The following is a 20482-nucleotide window of genomic DNA, read 5'->3' on the forward strand; positions in this document are numbered from 1 at the left end:
TACTGTTGCTGTTCTTGTTGTTGTTATATTGCAAGTTCAATCTCCCATATCTGATATGATTGGGACCAGAAGTGTTTTGGGTTTCAGATTATTATTGGGGGGGGGGGGGGTTTGGAATTCTGTGAGTCAAAGTTTATGTAAATCCCAGATTCAATGTGTCTGTTCTACTTGGGACTAACCATAGGATTCAAGCCTCTATTCCTGTGGGACACTAAGTTTATTCTTGTAATGTATTCTACCAAGAAAACAATTTTGCACCCCATGAAGGGCTTATCTCTGTTATCACTTGACTGAAGAACATCATAGTATAGCATGGCCTGGCAGCTTCTGAATCTAGATTTTATCCCAAAGGTAAACCAGTGTATAAAACAATCACAGAAAGCTACAACACTCCCTACATTTTAGCCTACAGCTCCATTAATTCCTAACAGTTCTGGCTGGACTTTCGGGAGTGGACATTCCATAAATTCTGGAAGTTCATTTGCTCCCCACTCTTGATACAAAGGGTGAAAGACCCATATAGTAAAGACAATGGCCAACTTCATAGATGACCTGCAGCAGCGGGGATCCATATGAGTACAGAGGCTACATGGCTGGCCCTGCCTCCCCCATGCCCTCATACTGAACACAAGCCTTGTAGCTATGGGGAGGAGATGAGGACCTTGATCAGAATTTTGCCCCCTCTACTTAAATCGGTCTTCAGTTCCCAAATTTCTAGCATCACACAGAGTGAGACACTGAAAATGGTTCATGCCTAGAATGTTTCTATTTGCAGCCTTCACATTCGTTTGGTATCTTTGCCTGCTCCTTTTCTTTCAGTGCTTAAACTCTGTTTGCTAATGTTAGCTAAAGTTTAAAGTTCTTGCAGCACTAGAACTTTAGGGGCTGAAAGAACAATGTATGGGGGGCAGAATTCTTATTTTGAAGGGCAATACCCTCATTTTGCACACATACCGCAGCAGCTACATTCCTGCAGGAAAAGTATAGGTTCAATGGAAGCTAAGGAACCCCCTGAGGAATAAGAAGCCTAAGCACACTGGATTCTAAGCATGTCAGCTTTCCCTTTTCAGGTGTCCACACTTACTGTAAGGCACTGGGGGGGAAATCTAGGAGTGTGTACCCACTGTGTGTATGTGCCTTCAAGTCATGTGTCAACATATGGTGTTCCCATGAATTTCATAGAGTTTCCTTAGGCAAGAAAGACTCAGAGGTGGTTTGGCCAGTTCCTTCCTCTGAAATGGCTCCTACAGCACCTGGTATTCATCAGTGGTCTTTCAATCAAGTACTAACCAGGGCTGACTCTGCTTACCTTCCAAGATCAAATAGGATCTGATGCACTTGTGAACCCACTATGTTCCCTCAATTCAGGGATGGGCAAAATGCAGCATTCTGGTTGTTACTGAACTACAGCTCCAATCATTCCTCACCTAAGGTGCTAAGGTAATGGAAGTTGTAATCTAATAACATCCAGAGGGCTGCCTGATTCTCACCGTGCTCTAACAGCCTGAAGTCCTTTCACATCATTAAGAGGGCTAGTAAGCCTATGAAATGTAAGAAATTCTGTGTGTTTGTGTCATGCAACAATGCTCTACATTCAATTTGCAAAATGCAGACTAATTAAGGCTGTGAAAAGTTGTGCTCATTTATCCAATTACAAGATTTGATTCCACATTGGTTATGGTTGTAAATTGATGTTGGCATGCCAGTCAATTGACCAGTCAAATAGTGTCAATTGACTGATTAATTTATCCTCCATTATGTGACTTGGTCTAAAAGTATCCGTATTCCAAAATCCCAATGTGTAGATGGCAGCTAGTTTTTGAGTTTTATATTATCAAAGCCCAAAGGCACCAGATACTGTCTGACTTTAGAGGCTAGTAGGTTCAGCCCTGGTTAGTCCTTGGATGAGAGACCACCAACAAATCCCAGTATATTTCATAGGAAGGAACTGGCAAAGCCACCTCTGAGTATTCCTTGCCTATGGAAACCCTATGAAATTCATGGGGTCACCATAACTCTGGAGGAATATAGGAACAAACGCAGCCACTGGCTACATCAATTAATGCATCTTTAAACAGAAACACAATTGCTCATCCATGAGAAATGCCACTGACCCTCAAAGGTTTGTTGTGAAGTTAAAATGGGGAAAAGTGGTGTATGCTCCCCATAATCTCTTTGGCGGAAGAGCAGAATAAAAGTCTAATAAAATAAAATAAAAATACACTTTTAACATTAATGTCTTTGGGCTTCCTTATTCATCCATAAACCAGGGCCCACTTTGTCAAACATAGCATGCAAGGAGAAATCCTAAAAGGCAGACCATTGTCAAACACTGCACCTTTAGCCTCATTAGTCATTTATACTGTGTTAATAACAGTTATATGCTTAATATGCAAAGTGCTTTACAGCCCTTATCTCATTTATCTTTAGCCCAGCACTGAAATGAGTCAGGAAGGAAAAAATCCCATTTTTCACATAAGGAGCTGAGGCTGAAGAATGAACACATCTAAACGCTACTCTCTCTTTGCCCATACCACCCTGGTTTCCTTGTTAGTTGTGACAGCCTTTCGTGGGCACTAAAGCCGATGTACTACTAAAAGTAGTCCAATCACCATTCTAGAAAAAAGAAACTATCTCAATTAGTTTAAAAGTAAAAAGAGCTACAAGATGCTTAAAATCCACATGCCAAGAAATGCACAGAACACAACATCTTCCAATGTAGCTCAGATTAATTACAGTACTGTATTCAACAATTAGTAAGCAACTCTCTCCATAAATTACTGTGTGAAACTGGTGGGCAACACTGAATACCAAAGCACATGAAAAGTCAACTGTTTGAAGTGGCAAAACTTGCCTCATCAGAGCAGCTTGGAAAGTTACATTTCGGAGACAACAAATCCCAGAATATAACAACTATAATTCAAGGGAGCCAGTGTGACATAATTGTTTGAGCATTGGAGACCAGGCCTTGATTTCTAGCTCATGAAATCCTCTAGGTAACCTTGGGCAAGTCACAGGCTCTCAGCCTCAGGGGAAGGCAATGGGAAACCACCTCTGAACCAATTTTGCCAGAAAAAAAAAAGCACCATGATAGGTTCCCCTTTGGATCATCGTAAATCAGAAATGACTTGAAGGCACACAATGACAACAAACAACAAAATCCAAGAAAGTAACTTTTCCAGGCTCTAGTCAATGATAACTGAGTCCCAGCATTTTCAGCTGATAATTCCAGACTCAAAAGCACCTTCCCATGTATTGTTTGACTAATGTATTTATTCCATAAAACTGGTACCATGAAACTCATACATAAATCAGAATTCAGTCTTTTTTGGATATCATAAGCTGTAATATCAGACACGCATCTGATGGAACAGGATCAAAACACCAAAAAGTATGCACTTTCACATTAAATTAAATTTTAACTACGCCACAATATATCAAAAGATGCTAACATCCATCTCATCTGAATATTGCCTGATCAAATAACAACTTGGTTATCTTTTTTCCTGATTTAAAGTAATCAATTACTTTTATTTTATTATCATTTCAAAGTGATAACTTTTCAAAGGAAAACTTCAGACTTCATATTTAGTATTTATACTGTAAATTGTTCAAGAGCCTGTTATGCTATGCAAACTCGCCTACTAGCTCAGTCACCAAAAGGTACCAAAATAAAGTCCAAAGAGAGATTTTAAACCTTATCCTTCATGTACCTAAGGTAGCCCACTTCAATCACATACTTTGGATTACTGGATTTTTGTTGTTTTTCTAGAATGAATATTTATGAACCAATTTTGACCAAACATGATATTTATACTTAGCCTGACATCTGGAATATTTTCATGCATATTCAGGACTGATCAGCAAACTGTTGAGTGAAATTGACCCATTTTGTGCGGCACAAAACAAATGTTAAGGGTTGTATGCACTACACTCAAACTTCTGTTGAATTCAGATCATGTGAAATCATTAACATCAACCCAGGCAAGTACACCGCTGTATGTATTGGGGGGTTTACATGCTCTGATGTAGCTCACATATGAAAATATATAATTTAATGATGTGAAATTATGCTATTGATCCCATACAATCTATAGCACGGATGGAGTAAGCACACAAACGTTCCCAAAAGATCACCGCTCAGTCTGAGGGCAGAATATTAAAGAAAATGCTTCTCATTTCAGAGGTGAATATTTGTCTATATTTAACAGTGTTAAGCCTGTGCATGATTATTCAGAAACTAGGTATATTAACCTTTGATGGGAATTACTCTCAAATAATTGTGCACAGCATTGCATTTGCACTTACAAGCTTTTAATTCATTTCTTTTATGAGATCACACTGGATCAGTTCTCATAAATTATACCTGAAATTTGAGCAAATGTATCAGCCCATTTCAACACATGTGTTTGGCATTTAAACTAGGTAGTGTAGGAGGGTACTTCATTTTTTTTCTCTTACTGATTTATTTTTAATTTTATTTTCAATATATGCTATAACTGTATTTGCCTTTATTTTGAATGTTATTAGGTGGTTGCCTGGGAGTCATTTTGCGACAGGAGGGTGACATAGACATTTCATAAATAAATAAATGAATATTAAAACAGACTTGGAAGCAAGACCAATCCTCTAACATACCTATTATTATTAAATAATAAATCTATAGCTTAATTTTCCAATTAAGAGCCTTCACATATTCTGCTCCATTTGCTAACCTGGTATACATGATATTTCCAGCAGCCTCTGTTTTAAACTACTTTCAAGAAATTACTTCTCTGACCAGTATAAATACCCTTGGGGGGAGCAGCAATATTTTAAAATGTATGCTATTTTATTATAAATTTTGGCAGGTCTATAAAATATTAGTTTCATAGTTGTGATTAATTTTCGTCTCACAACAAACTTGTGAGGGAAGCCCTCTTCTTCAATTTATTGGTAAGGCTCTAAAACAGCAACTTGCCCAAGACACCATGCCTGGGCTGCTACTTAAAACCTCTTCAGTTTTCCATCATATCCACAGTAGGTGGGAAACTATGGCCTGTTACAGACTGCCAAAATAAAGCAGCTTCAGGTCTCTGTGGAGGTATGCTGTTTAAATGATGCGTGCATCCTAAGAATCCGGAAGCTGCACCAAAGCTGCACTCCAGTGCTTAGGAATGGAGGGTGGCTTTGGCGCGACCTCAGGACTCTTAGGACCCATGCATCATTTAAATAGCATACCTCCAAAGAGACCTGAAGCAGCTTTATTTTGGCAGTCTGTAACAGGCCTATGAGTCTCAAAAAAAAGTACTGTGCTCTAATAATAAACTGGAAAGTAAAGCTGTTAAAAGAAAGTGTAGTGTTTTAGCAAAATAAAAATGTTTTGGGATTCTTCATTAGAGAAATAGCTGTTAAGCTATCATCAGCGACGCTCCCCATAAATATTTCTTTCAGGTTAGATCAGACAGAAGGATCAGACAGCACAGGTACACTTTAACTGTCTTCAGAAAGATTATGTCTATAAACAGAATTAAATCAAATGCTCAAATCATGCAATATAGATAAAACTATCTTCAATTATATAGCATTGTCCGTTTTACTAATCATTGTGACAAAAGTGAAAATTAAACTTTCATGTCTTTCTTAACCAAACAATAAATCCAGTTGGACTCTGAGGTATTTATATGCCATCTTTTTCTTTACAAGACTTGCAGAGTGGTTAACAAAGGAGGTAATAAAAGAAATATACAGCAGGGCTGGCAGTAATGTATTAACTCAGCAAAAACAATGGAACAAAATAATTCAAACCAAAACAGAGAGTGGGCTGAATGAAACATTAGTCCAAAGTAATACTGGATTTAGACCCATTAGTTATGACAAGTCTCATTCATTTCAATGGTTCTAATCTAGGAAAGGGAGAGCCAGGATGGTTTAATGGTTTGAATGTTGGACTATGACTCTGCAGACTGGGGTTCAAATCCCTCATCGGCCATAGAAACCCGCTGGATGACCTTGGGCAAGTCACACTTTCTCAGCCTCACAGGAAAGCAAAGACATGCCCCCTCTGAAGAAATTTTGCCAGAAAACCCAGTGATAAGTTCACATTAGGGTTGTCATAAGTCAGAAACAACTTGCAGGCACATAACAACAACAAATCTAATAAAGGCTAACACTAAACTTTGCCCAGTACAATCTAGCACTGGTGTTGTTTTAGAAACCAACAAAATAATTAGCTGGAAGACTTGAAGAATATGAAAGTCTCCACCAGACACCAAGCAGCAGCTCATTCAAGGCCAAGGTTCTTAGGGCTGGCATTCAAATTCAGGGTGCCATCTGCAAAGCACCCCTCTCCGCCTCTGCTCACTAAATCCAAAGGGTGTCTGAAGATGGTTATACCATGTTCATTTGGAAGGTTAGAGCCCCAAGATATGTAAAACTTTAGTGGTAAAATATGGACTACAATGTTTAAGCAGGCTTATTCTGAAGTTGTAGCAAAATCAGCATGGCCAAAGTGACGTAGTGGTTTGAGCATTGGACTAAGACCCTGGAGACTAGGGTTCAAATCCCTGTTCGACCATGGAAACCCCACTGAATGACCTTAAGTAAATCACATTCTCTCAGCCTCAGAGAATGGCAATGGCAAACCCCCTCTAAAGGAGCATGCCTAAAAACCCCATGATAAGTTTACCTTAAGGTCACCATAAGTTGGAAATGACTTGAAGGCACACAACACTCACACACACACACCAAAATCTACAAGACTTGCTTCTATAGGGATATAATTGAGATCACCTTGTGAACAAGGGATGAGAGATATGTCCGGGTCCAGGTCCAGCAGTTACCCAATCCCTGACCACTGGATGATGAGCATTACAGACCAACAACCTCTGAAGAGCCACAGGTTTTCCCATCCCTAATGTGAAGAACCAAGCGGTTCTACAAAAGCCCATCTTTATCATGTGAATCTGGAAACACAGTGACCAATCAGGGCTGTTCTCATATGATTTGCTCCATCTGTGAACAAAATACAGGATTGGCTGACCATGATGTCAAGCTCTTTCTTCCTCTCTGGGGGCTGCGATATCTCACTTGCCCTCAAGAGCTATACAGTCAAAGCAGCAGCAGATGCATTATTAGGTTAAGTAGCTGGATGGAGAAACATACGCACAGAAAAGAACGTGTGGCATAAAAGCCAAATTGACTCTTTGGCAGGAAGGCAAGCAGTTCCAAAGACAATGTTTTTCCCCTTCTGAAAAGGAAAATACAAAATAGGCTAGACACTGGAATTTTGATGTTCAGAAACTGAAGCCAATCATACCATGTATTCATAAGACCTTTATGAGAAAAAATCGAAAGAGTAATCCGTGTGTATTTACATGGGAATAAGTTCTAATGAATTTAGTGATGGTTACCTCTTGGTAAACCTGTAGCAGTTTCCAGTCTAAGTTCACTTAGCCAAAATGCATGTCTACATTATCTTCTTCCAAGCATATTAACATTAATAACTCCGCACTTTTACATGGCCATGGCCAGATAAGGCAATAATAAACTCAACTTTCTTATTATATATTTTAAATAATAATAATAATAATAATAATAATAATAATATGCCACCATATGCAGAAGTTTTCATTCAAATAGGAAACAGAGTATCAACACCCAGGTGATCACTGTAGAATAGAAAGTGTTATCCAAACTCTCCATACTTAGAATGAAAATTGTTGTCATAAAATACATGTTACCGTAGTAGACTCACTTACATTGTTTGTTAACCAAAGAGATCACTGTTCCCACTGTCAAACCACTGAAAGTTTTATTAAAAATCACATTCTGATGGATCTGTTTGTCAGCGGATTCACCAGCAGATGATAGGTTTTCAGTAAAACATTACACATTAAGGTGTAAGGTGTTCAAATATGACACCATTCCAAGCCATGCAAGGGAAAAACCCCATGCCAGCTAGGCAAATATAACATGTGCCAGGGAAAATGTATGTCAAAGCAATTTGAAAACACATCTGTGCCAAGGTTTGCATGCAATTACGGAGCGCGCACCTTGGAACACATTGAGCGGCAGACTGGGAATATGCTGTCATGAGTTATTTATTTTTACAGAGTGTGGAAGCAGATCTGGGAGGAAAGCAGGAGGAGTTCGCTCCCTGAAAAGTATGGAAATTTCAAACTGGGGGTGCAATGTGCTAGAAATATTTTGACGATCCAGACAATATTTTTCCAATGGAAATAGTGGGAAGATGGGAGAGACTTGCACAGTTTAGCCATTTTTATAAAATGTAGCTGAAACTGACTACACTACTGGAAATTTAGGGCACAAGCATAGCTGTTCATTCATACCTTGAAATTTAATCAGTATTCATAATATCTTTTTATTATGCTAAAACCACTCTTTTTGTGGTAGTGGATTGAGTTCAGGGGTGTAGCAAAAGAAAGGACTAAATCGGCCCCTACCAAAAATGAATTCTCCCCGCATGAATGTTTCCTTCAAATTTCCCCAGATTTCTAGCAGTGTGTTAACTTAAATCTTCTGAAACATTTAGAGCAGCCTTTCCCAACATTTGAAACCTGGAGGGAGCCTAGAAATAATTTCCAGGTCTCAGAGAAGTCATGCATGAAAATGACAGATTTCAGGGAATCCCTGTATAAAAATGATCTCCATGCTCAAAAATGTCACAATCTCTCACAGAATCTGTAGCAACTTCTCAAGAAACACTATAGGATTTCAGTGAATCCTGCTTGAGAAACCCTGATTTAGCCATCCAAAGGAAAAAGCAGGCAATGAGAACGCAAATACATCACATGCAGAAGTTCCAGATAGGAATGATTTTCCATGTCTCCCTCTGCAAGACTAGAAATTTGGAAACGGAAGGAAAATTTCACCAGTACTACATTGCACTGGGTTTGCACCTTTGCATGCACATACACGCACACTTTGCTCCATGCATCTGAGGAAGTAGACCAAGCCTAGGAAAGCTTATGCTATAACCTGTTTTGCCCAGTTAAGTCTCAAAGGTGTGACAAGATCCCCTTGCACATTGATATTCTAGTCTAACACGACTACGTCTCTGATTTTTACCCACATCCACAGACAGAGTGATCCCTAAATCTCTGCAGGGAGAGAGGAGATCTATGCTGTGAGGTGGACAGGATATAAACATGCGACATGTAATCTGTTGAGAGACTATTTCAGTGGTTGGGAGGGCAGCTGGCCCTTCATAGTAAAGGGAACTTAGCTCCACCAGGTGCTCCTTATACATGGAGGACACACACATACACACCCCTAACATTGTCTTTTAATATAAATCAGCACAGCAGCACAAAAGACAATGGTTTTGCCAGAAAAAAAGATGAGGGCCCCATAGGACACGCAAACCAAAAGTAGGTTAGGACTTTAAGTTCCTCAGTATCCCTTGTACATAGTATACACTGGAAGGACTGGATGACATGAGGGCTGGTCTGTGTCTCTCCCACAGAGACAAGGAAGGTGGAGGGCAACCATCATCCCCCACTCCCCCATCCCCTTCTCTTTGGAGGACTAGCTCTGGAGGCAGGGAACCAAGAGCCCCCCTCTCTTTGGCTTTGCTCAGGCCTCACCTGGAATACTGCCTCCGGTTCAGAGCTCCACTCTTCAAGAAGGCTGTGGAGGAGCTCCAGCACGAAGGGTCTGGAAAGCCATGCCCTGTGAGGAGAGACTCAGGGAGCTGGGGGGGTTTAGCCTGGAGAAGAGAAGGTCAAGAGGTGATATGATGATAGCCCTGTTTAAATACTTGGAGGGGTGTCATATTGAGAGGGAGCAAGCTTGGTTTCTGCTGCTCCAGAGAACAGGACCCAATGGAACAATGGACGCAAGCTCCAGGAAAAGAGATTCCACCTCAACATTAGGAGGAACTTCCTGACAGTAAGGGCTGTTGGACAGTGGACCACACTCTTTCCTCGGAGTGTAGTGGAGACTCTCTCCTTGGAGGTCTTTAAAGAGAGGCTGGAGTGCTTTGAGTGTGAGTTGCTGCATGGCAGGAGGGGCTTGGGCTGGGTGGCCTCTTGGGGGCTCTCCTCCAACTCTAGGGCTCTAGGGTGCCACTCTCTGGAAAGGCGATCAAATGACGAGGGGCAGCGACCATGCCGGCCTCCTCCCGGGGCTCTCCTAGTCCCTTCCTCCTTCGGGGCCCGCCAAGGCGGCGAAGGCGGCGGCTGCCTCAGGGCTCCCAAGCCCGGCTTCCCCGCTGCCTCCGCAAAGTCCCGAGGAGGGGAGGCCGGGGAAAGGAGGACAGAGTGGAACTCCTGCTGGGATCGGAAGGCTGAAATGTAGGGCGCCTGCCTCCGGAGAAAGAGCAAGAGACTCACAGCCCCTCCTCCTGCCGGCATCTCAGCAACTCCCGACCCCGGATCCTCCCAGGCCTCCAGGACCAAGGCTAAGGCTGCGTCCGCACTGCAGAAAGAATCCGCTGTCATCCCGCCTTAAAGTGCCAGGGCTCCATGCGACGGAGTCCTGGGGTGCGGAGTGTTGTCGGCCGCTCCGCCTTCCCTGCCAGAGAGCCCCGGGGCCAGAAGAAGCCCCAGGAGGCGGTCAAAGTGGGCTCAAGCTGCCTTCTTTCTGCGGTGCGGAAGGTCCAGCCTTTTTGGAGTCCGGTTCCCAAGATCGAGCCAGAAGACGCCGCCGGAGGGTCGCCCAGCAGGGAGCCCTCTTCCAGGTGCAAAACAACAGCCCAAACCCAGCCAACTCTGGGAAGGACTTGGGAGGGAAGGCGCAGAGGATCCACCGGGGGAAGGCAGTTGGAAGAGACCCAAGGGACACCCAGCCCAGCCCCCCTTCTGCCATGCAGGAACTCTCCCTCCAAGCATCCCCGGCAGAGGGACATCCAGCCTTTGCTTAAAGACCTCTGAGGAAGGAGACTCCACTAGATTCCCAGGAAGGAGTTTGTGCCACTCTTTCTTGTCAGAAAACAAGCTTCTTCCCTCCTCAATATGACATCCCTTCAAATACTTAACCGGGGCTATCAGATCACCCCTTAACCTTCTCTTCTCCAGGCTAAAGATCCCCAGCTCCCTGAGTCGTTCCCCATAGGCCATGCTTTCCAGACCCTTCACCATTTTCGTCGCCCTCCTTTGGACACATGGCCCCAGTTTCTCCACATCCTTTTTGTGTTGTGATGCCCAGAACTGGACACAATATTCCAGGTGGGGCTTTCCCAAGTAGAGTAGTCCCACTGGATCCAATGGGGTTCCCTAGCAGTCAAGGCCTGGGCCAAGCAAGGATTCAGTCACCCAGAAGCTAGTCCTTATGACAAGGCCCCTCCCTGCCTTTCCATGGGGCTGAGCTCCGCCAGGCGGGGCCAAGGGAGAAGCCCTTCTCAGGCGGGGAGCCCAGGCTTTGCGGGAGTCCGCTTGGTCCCCTCCGGGCGGCGGAGGGCGGGAGTCTCCCTTCTTGCCTTCAGGGCTCCTTTCTGGCTTTTCGCCGCCAGAAAAAGTCCTCCAGGATCCCAGAGGCAGAAAGAGGGCGGCTGCTCTAGGCTCCAAAGCGCCCTTGAAGCACTCCCCGGAGAGAGCCACAGCAGCAGAGTTACAGGGGGCTCTACCCATCTATCGATCGATCTATCGATCTATCTACACACACACACACACAGCCACAGGACAGCGCCTGCTGCCAAGGTCCTTCTTTCGGTGGGTCTCAAAAGTGCCCCAAGATCCCTCTTCGGACTGACTCTACAGGGCTCTCGCTTTGAACTCTACACACAGATAGACAGATAGACAGATATTGCTCCAGCAAGATAGAGAGATAGAGAGAGAGAGAGAGAGAGAGAGAGAGATCGCAGGAGTATTTATATTATGTGTGTGTGTACACACATAGGAACACATACATGTGTACATATCTACACACGCGCGCGCATATATATATATACATACACACCGCTGAAGAACCCTGTAGACGTCGATGTACCTTAAGAAACCCGACGGGGGTCGTTCTGTCGGGCCGTGTCCGGGGCTGCCTCCCTCGGGCCCTCCTCCTCCTGGGCCCCTGGGCTCCTCTTCTTGCTGCTGGGGGCCCCAGTCGGGCGGAGGAAGGCGCGGGGAGGGCTCTCTCCTGGGCGCCCAGCGGAGAAGGGCGGAGGCCAGCCAAAGCCCGGCTCAGAAGGCGCTTCTGCTGCCCAGAGCCACCCAAAGAAGGCGCGCTTCTTCCCAGGAGGAGCCTTGGCAGGTGCCGCCCGGGCGCTGCCTTCCCCCTCCTCCTCCTCCTCCTCCCGGGCGTCCGACGGGGAAGGAGCCCCGGAGCAGGCAGAAGGCGTCGGAGTCCCGAGAGCGGAGCGCTGGCTGCCTGGCTGCCTGGCGCCCCTCTCCTCCTCCTGGACTGGACTGGGCTCCGAGGAGGAGGAGGAGGAGGAAGGGGCTGCTGCGGGGCTGGACTCGGGAGGCGAGCGGGCAGAGAGAGGGAGAAGGGGATGGGGGTCCCCGAGAAAGGCCCTCCGGAGCCTGGCTGCCTCTGGCTGCCGCGGGCGAGAGCGAGGCAACCCCGGCCCCAGGCTCGGTCCGGGCGGCAAGGCTCCGGCGGAGGAAGGCGAAGCTCCGCAGGGAAAGGTTACAAGGGAACCAGGGCAGGAAGTGGCTGAAGGAGGAAGGCAGAAGGGAAGCCTCACGCTCTCTCCCTCTCTCTCTCTCTCTACCTATCCGTCTATCAATCTATCTATCTACCTGTCTGTCTGTCTGTCTGTCTATCAATCTGTCTATCAGTCTGTCTATAAATCAATCCATCCGTCTATCTGTCTATCAACCTGTCTATAAATCTATCTGTTTATCAATCTATAACTCTATCTGCCTATCTGTCTGTCTATCTGTCCGTCCATCTATCTAATCTATCTATCTGTCGATCAGTCAATCAATCTGTCTGTCTGTCCGTCCATCTATCTATCTATCTATCTGTCAATCAATCAATCAATCAATGAATCAGTCTGTCTGTCCGTCTATCTATCTAATCTGTCCATCGGTCAGTCAATCAATCAGTCTGTTTATCTACTCTATCTGTCTGTCTATCAATCTGTCTATCAATCAATCCGTGTGTGTCTGTCAATCTGTCTATAAATCTATCTAATCTATCTATCAATCTGTCGATCTCTCTCTCTCTAAATCTCCCTCCCCTATCTATCTATCTATCTATCTATCTATCTATCTATCTGCCTGCCTGCCTCTGGACTAAGCCTCCTCCCGCCAGGGCCAGCCAGGAGCAGCCGGGGAAAGTTGGGAAGAGGCTCCGCGGGGGATGGAGCGCCAGGAGCCGCCCAGAGAGGGAGGGAGGGAGGGCGGCCAGGCTGCCTGCGGCGGGGCTTCTCTCTCTCTCTCTCTGAGAGCGAGGGAGGGAGCCTTCCTGGAGCCCTGGCTCTTCCTCTTCCTCCTCTTGCCGGGTCTCCCTCTCCTTCTCAGGCTCTGAGGGGGAAAGAGGGGCGCCCCTGCTCAGCCCCCCACTCCTTCTCCTCCTTCTCGCCTCTGGGTCGGGAGGGTTGCCAAGTGAGGAGACTGACAGGGGCTCCTCTACCTCTGCCTTTGCCTTTCCCTTTTCCCCTTCCGCCCAGGGGCCAGCCTGCCTCTGGGGAGCCCTGGGCCTGCCTTCTGCCGGGGTTTTCTGAGGCCGAGAGGGGAGACTGGGCCAAGGTCCCTCCTGCCGAAGCCCCCTCCTTTCCCCAGAGTCAGGGCCAGAATCAACTCGAAGGGCTGGCTCTGCTCTGGAGCCCTGATGAAGAGGCCAGCCGAGCTTCCCAAGCGTGCCTGGGGTCTTTGGTGCATCTGGGCGTTTGGGATAAAGCCCTCCCTGGCTCTTCGTGGATCGTGGATGGCCTTGTCGATCCCACCCCTCCTTTTCCCAGCGACAATCCTGGCTAGTTTGTCCTTCCCTTTCTTTCTTTCTTTCTTTCTTTCTTTCTTTCTTTCTTTGGGGCTTCAAGGACCAAAAGGCACACTCGACATCTCACTTTTTTGGCTTTCCGCAGCCAGGTTTGGGAGTCCAGGGGGGGACTGAGCCATGGATTCCTTGCTGTCCCTTCAAAAGACACAGACACAGATTTCAAGAAGTGTGTCTGTCCGGGCTCCAAAGCAGGGAAACACAGGAGCAAGCCCAGTCCTCTCTTCCCAAAGGCAGGTTGGGGGGAGAGAGAGAGAGAGAGAGATTCCTTTGTTAGTCCTGCTTTTTGAACCTTGCATTTCCCTTTGCCTTTGATGTCGGTGGGGAAGGCAGAGGAGGGGAGGCTTTGTGTTGGTTTCTTCAACTTTTGCTTGTTTGTAGAACTAGGCCAAAGACGCATTTACTGACCAGATCCATGAAATCTGCAGCTGGGAATTGCTTGGGAAGAAAGAGCCAGCTGGTATTGCTGAACAGCCAAATGTACGCCTAAAGGTCCTACTTTCGTGAAAGAAGAAGATGGAGATTCAAAGAATGAGAACTGATGGAGAAATAAAGGAGTTGCTGTGCTGGGGCTATGCATTCACCTTCTCTATTCCTCCTAATGTTGAGTTGTTCTTAGCCAGCTTGTGCTTGCTGCACTTTCATGCCCTCACTTTATATTCAGGGGGAGAATCAAATATAATATAAGAGAGCAGGGCAAAGGAGAAACCGCTGCCCAAAACCAATTTGGACACGCATTTTGCGCTAGTTGTAACTTCCACATTCTTCACAGAGTATATTACTAAGTAGGTAGCTGCAGTATTGGGTGACATGCTCACTGTTTTTCCTAGGATGGGGTACAGGGGCTGCACCAACTAACGTTGGGCAAGGTACCCCTAGCCTTCAAGGAGCAGAGCTGTGTCCAAGAACATCCCCAAACACCACACCTGGTTCTTGAGGCAGCACAACCCCATCAAGCACAAGTTGTAATCCTAACACTAGGTTGGCTTTTCTGTTTTGTCTGGATTGAGCCCCAATCTTTCGTATACCCATATTGAAACATTCACCGCATCCAGACAGTGAAGGATATCACACAACTGAAATTGGAAGTATAATCCAATGTCATCCTGAACGCAATCATGCACATTCATGTAATTGCGCAAAAGGTTACCACACGCAATTGCTGGCAGTCCGAATGCACTCCGAACGCAATCACACGTCAATCCACAGTTAAGTAAATTCAGTGAACTAGTGAAGTCACAAACCCTGTTCCTAGGCAACTTCCTACTCAGTGCGCTGTTGTTTGGTGTGATGTGCATGTCTCCTTTGGTCCTGGTTTCCCCTCCCCCCCAAAAAAATCTGGAATTCCCCAATGCCACTTCAATTTTGCTTCCGTTTGTCCTTCAGCATTGCTGAGGGGGGGCTGCTGCCTGCTAATTAAGAAGCATGGACTGGGAGCTATTGGATAACTATTATACTCATGTTTTAATGTGACAAGAGTGAATATATGCTCGTTTTAATGTGAATAGCACATGTTCTTTCACCCATTCTTCCCGGCCCCCCTCCAACCTCTTTTGTAAATTGTAGAGTTCCTTGGTTCTTCTCTCTCCCTCACCTAAATATGCTATGCTCCTGTCATCTGGAGTCTCACTGAGCATGCGCAAGGGGGCCAATTCGCAATTAAGAACCCACCGATGTGATGGCTTACTTCGCACAGAATCTGGGTTGCGTTCAGGGAGGCCATTACAGCAAACTTAAGGTGTGATAAGTCATCATGTAATTGCATGAATTTTTGAATTGACCTAGCTATCTTCTCTTTCGAAATTGAGAGCCTCCCATCCCATATGATATCCTCCAGTGATTCTGTACTTCCACAACCACCTTGACATCAGTTGAAAAAGAAAGATAAAGCTGGATGTTATCAGCATAGTGGTGAGAGCCAGCACTAAAACTCCCCAGAGGCTTCTTTCCAATGATGATGAGAACATAAAAGAACACTGATGGACCATTTATTTTATTCCTTTATTAAATGTATGCATTGGTTCTTATCACAAAGTCTCAAGGCAACTTCATGCACAAGAAAAGATACAAAAATCCATAATCAATTTGATAAAGTCAGTATCAGCCATAACAATGAAAAGAAGGTATGTCTCTGTCTCTGTTTCTCCCATATCTCCAAGACTGCAAACCTTATATATTTAAAATTTAGCATGCTTACTAGAGAGGTATAACATTGACGTATTCCGTTTTTTAAATAGATTATTTAATTAAGAACTGTTTGGAGTCTGCAATATCTTTTTTATTCACTAGGTGGTAGACTTTCCTAACCTAATCTGGGGCCTAATCTGCACTGCAAAAATAATGCAGTTTGACACCACTTTAACTGCCATGGCTCAGTGCTATGGAATTCTGGGATTTGTAGTTTTGTGAGATATTTAGCCTTCTCTGTCAGAGAGCGCTGGTACCACAACAAACTATAATCCCAGGATTCCATGGCAGTTAAAGTGTTGTCAAACTGCATTATTTCTCCAGTGCAGATAAGACCTGAGACATTAATTCCTCTGCAGGTCTTGAAAGCAGCTGCACACAGTACTTTCTCCTACAGGGTCCCTGGATACTTCTTGCTGTCCTTCTTTCAGGAGGCTTAGACATTTTTATTCAGGCAGGCTTTTAAAGGAGAAGTCTTTAAAGAACAGGCTGGGGTGATGTAGTATTTTAATTGTACTGTTTGTAAGCGCTTTTAATAATAATAATAATAATAATAATAATAATAATAAAAATTTTATTTATATACCGCCCTTCCATAAGATCAGGGCGGTTTACAACAATTAAAATACACAATATTCAATTAAAACCATACCAAAATTACATAAATCATACAATAAAACGAAATCAAAACAAAAAACAAAAGCAAAAACAAAAGCAAAAGCCCCCGGGTTAGCCAATCCATTGCCTGTGCGGCGGGGGGGGGGGGGGGCTATGGGGCCTTAATCGGGGAATGCTATTTGAAACAGGTAGGTCTTCAGATCCCATTTGAATTGGGCCAGGGAGGTAGCTGAGCGGAGCTCTATGGGCAGCGTATTCCAAAGGGCTGGGGCGGCGATGGAAAAAGACCTCCTAGAGGTGGAGGATAATCTCGCCCCGGGAACCCTAAGGAGTTGCTGCCCAGATGTTCTGAGGGTGCGGGGCGGAATGTACGGGGAGAGGCGGTCCTTCAGGTATCCTGGGCCCAAGCCATTTAGGACTTTATAGGTCATCACCAACACCTTATATTGCGCCCGGAAGCGAATGGGCAGCCAATGGAGGTCTTTTAAAACCGGTGTTATATCTTTTATCTTGCATTTTATCCTTTTAATGAGTGATGTGTTCTAATACTGTAACTGTTTAATTCTGTTTTTATGCTCACTTTTGTATGGTTTTAATTGTATTGTTCTTTTAAATTGTAAATCACTTTGTGTCCCAGTTTGCGAGTGAATGTAGGATGTTTTTATTGTTGTTCTTGCTGTTATATTAAAAGGCAGAGAAAGAAGGTCCTCTTTCCCTGTGCCCTACGCCTTCCATTTAGCTAATACAGTTTATAACCACAGAACTATCCCAAATGCACTTGTCTAAGACTTTCTAAGCCATTTAAACAAAGTGGAGGTTTTGCTCCATACATCATTGCCTCCACCACCACCAGTACTCCTTACTTCAAGCAAAGGCTCTGGTCAGGTACACTGTAAGACAGTCTCTATTTCTGTTTCAATAGCTGACTCTGAAGCCTTGATATCTGTTGTTTCTTGGAAGGAATAAAAGTCGAACAAATTTCTAGCAGGAGATATCTACTCAGATGTTGCTTCTATAAAGATGATGATGATGATGATGATGATGATGATGATGATGATGATGATATCATCTAGGATAATCAGCTGAAAATTCATGTAATGGTGAAAGGTAAACTATTTTATAAAAACGCTATTACAAACAATTACACAGAACTTGAGAAGAGTTAGTTTTTGGACAACAGAGATCTTAAATCCCCCAGCCAGTATGGCCAGTGGCCTTGCTGGCTGGGGGATTATGGGAGTTGTTGTCCACAAAGGTAACTTTTTCAAGCTATGGCTTATGGTGTGGACAGACTGATTCTCATTTCCAGCTTTGGAAAGAATGTCTAACAATGTACATGTTCTGGAGCAATAGTTCCACATTACTGCCAATAATTCCAGATTACTGCCAAATTCTTCTGATTAGAGCACTGGCAATGTCTTAAGTAACTGCACACAGTAGCAGTCACTTACTGTAACACATGACTTCTCAGAAACATTTCTAAGTATGTGCATGATGCAGACATAAAAGGGATCTTTCAGTCTTCTCAGGGTCTATGTTAACCATACAGTATCTTTCAAGATTTGTCACAGTCAGTCACAATCACACCAACTCTGTTTCTCAAGGAAATGGCCTTGGAACACTCTTGATCTCTAAGACAAGGGTTCCTGAGTCTTTATTGAGCCATTATTGAACCATGGCCATCTGTTGCCTGAATACATCTGGAGTGGCTGGATGGGTCACTCCTGTGGAGTCACTGGGACTAGAGTTAAGCAAATCTAGACATAAGGCTTCTGTGAGAAATCAAAGAGAAGGGGCTAGAAGAATGGGAGAAGAAAGTAGTTCTGCAACAGTTTTTTTCTAGTTATGAGTAAAATACAGTGGCTAGCCTTTATATGGGGTAACATTACATTATCTACAGGCCATCCATTTTGGAGAGCATGCGTTTGAGGTATTAGTTGCATTGGCATATAAATTGAAACCAACAATTAAAAATCATAAATGTTTACTGGAAAGCAGAATAAGTTAAATGACGAGTAAACCTATTGCATGCAAGTTATATGATAGAAAATTGCTCTGGCCTCAATATCTAAAGCATCTCTAGATTTAAAGTTACACATGGTTAAACAAAAGTTGATGTTTCAGGTGTGTTAAAAGCTACATCTCTTTAGGAAGAAACTGGCAATTTTGGCTAACTGTTACCTATGTGATGCAAATAAAATTTTGTTGTGGCAAATGATGTGGGCATGTCCAGTGGTGTATCCTTTCTGGTTGAGTATGTTGTAGCACATTAATTTTGTATGAGAAAAATCTTTGATATCTGTAGGTGCCTGTGCACTTTAAAACTATATTCCTGTGAATTGGCACTTAGGTGATGGTCAGTGTGGTTGGATCCTGCATGCTCTTGTTGTTGCTAAAAGACCTACATTCCAAGGTTGGAAGAACAAATGGTCACCATCCAACATTAAGTCTAACTGCTTTATCAAATACCCAGAAGATATTCTCCTGATATCATATCCAAGCAGGGCTTTGTAGTTGTTTTAACATATGCTCAGCTTTTTATTGTTGTGTGCCTTCAAGTCACTTCTGACTTATGGAGACTCTAAGGCCCATGGGGGTTTCTTGAAAATATTTGTTCAGAGGGAGTTTGCTCTTGCCTTCCTCTGAGATTGAGACAATGTTAGGCCATCCAGTTGGTTTCCATGTCTGAGCAGAGATCTGAACCCTAGTCTCCCAGTACCCTAGTCCTATATTCAAACCACTGCACCATGCTGGCTCTCCTGTTCAGCTTATATTAATGTATATGCCCAGCCCATGATTGTATTCTATGTATTTCTGTAAACTCTTTTTTTTTTCAAGTGGGAAGGAGGAAAAGTAACCACTTTTTCCTAAGTGGCTGGATTTCACATTAAAAACTGGTTCCAAAAATAGAAAAAAATATAAATGTACACTTGCATGTGTGTGTGCATGCACAAATATGGAAGAGGGATGGAGGTGGTAGTCACAGAATCAGGTTTGAAATATATCTTTCCAGGGATCCTTATGTGTGAATGCTAGGGTTCAAGGCTAGCATAGTTCTTGGCTACTCCCAAGCACTGGGAAATACTGTGTTCCAGGCTGCCCATTCAGCAGAAGTGGGGCATGGGCACCATAAAGCAAAGGCTAAAGAACCTATCTGGCAAAGTCATGGGTTTTTGGCAATATTATTTCTATAAAGTGATTTTCTGCAGGCAGCTAATGGTTGGGAGTGTTAAGAGCAGGAACATGGGCAGGAACACCCCATAGAAGAACTGAGTGTTGGGGTCCATAATTATTATAGCATTTTGGAACAAAAGAATGGGAGCTAGCAAAACGGAAACAACTTTGTCAGGATGGAGCTGTACCTTGAAACAGATGTAGGAGAAGAAGAAGCATGCTCAGTCTGGATACATACCTCCTCTTGACCAATACCTGGTCTGAACAAGTGTCAGTAGAGTGGATTCCTCGGCTTAAATTCAATCAAGACAAGGCCTTCTTGTAGCACTACAACTCAGGATGGAGCACACAACAACAAAAACATACTCTACTGGGAACTTGAGACCTATAAAACAAGTATTTGCTGAGTACCTCTAGAACAGCTTGGCCTTTTTACACTGTTTCTGTTGACACTGCCATACTTGTGTCTCCACCTGAGGTAAGCAAAGGTCTTTTAAGGCGGCATTACAACATCATCACAAAGCACTAGGGCAGGGCTATCTTCCAGGCTCTTAGATCAGGTAGCCTGCCAACACTACATCAGATAATTGGAACTCTCCCAAGCAACCTTCTAATAGCAGTGGGC

At 44.2% G+C, this 20482-nt stretch overlaps 1 protein-coding gene across 2 annotated transcripts in view; it reads right to left on the reverse strand.

The window, feature by feature from the left end:
• Nucleotides 1-12534, reverse strand: part of LOC149321307 (chemokine-like protein TAFA-4) — a 167967-nt gene extending 155433 nt beyond the window's left edge. Inside the window, exon 1 of one of the 2 annotated variants that reach the window (XM_089494982.1) lies at nucleotides 11929-12534. The gene's annotated coding sequence lies outside the window, so the exon portion shown is untranslated. Of the gene's footprint in view, nucleotides 1-9587; nucleotides 9657-11928 lie in introns of those variants that run through there. The other variant, XM_089495129.1, reaches the window with a different exon arrangement.
• Nucleotides 12535-20482: the final 7948 nt, after the last annotated feature.

The sequence above is a fragment of the Sceloporus occidentalis genome, unplaced genomic scaffold (genome assembly GCF_023333645.1).
Source record: "Sceloporus occidentalis isolate IW3139 unplaced genomic scaffold, rSceOcc1.0.p SCAF_1, whole genome shotgun sequence".
In the NCBI taxonomy this organism is placed as follows: Eukaryota; Metazoa; Chordata; class Lepidosauria; order Squamata; family Phrynosomatidae; genus Sceloporus; species Sceloporus occidentalis.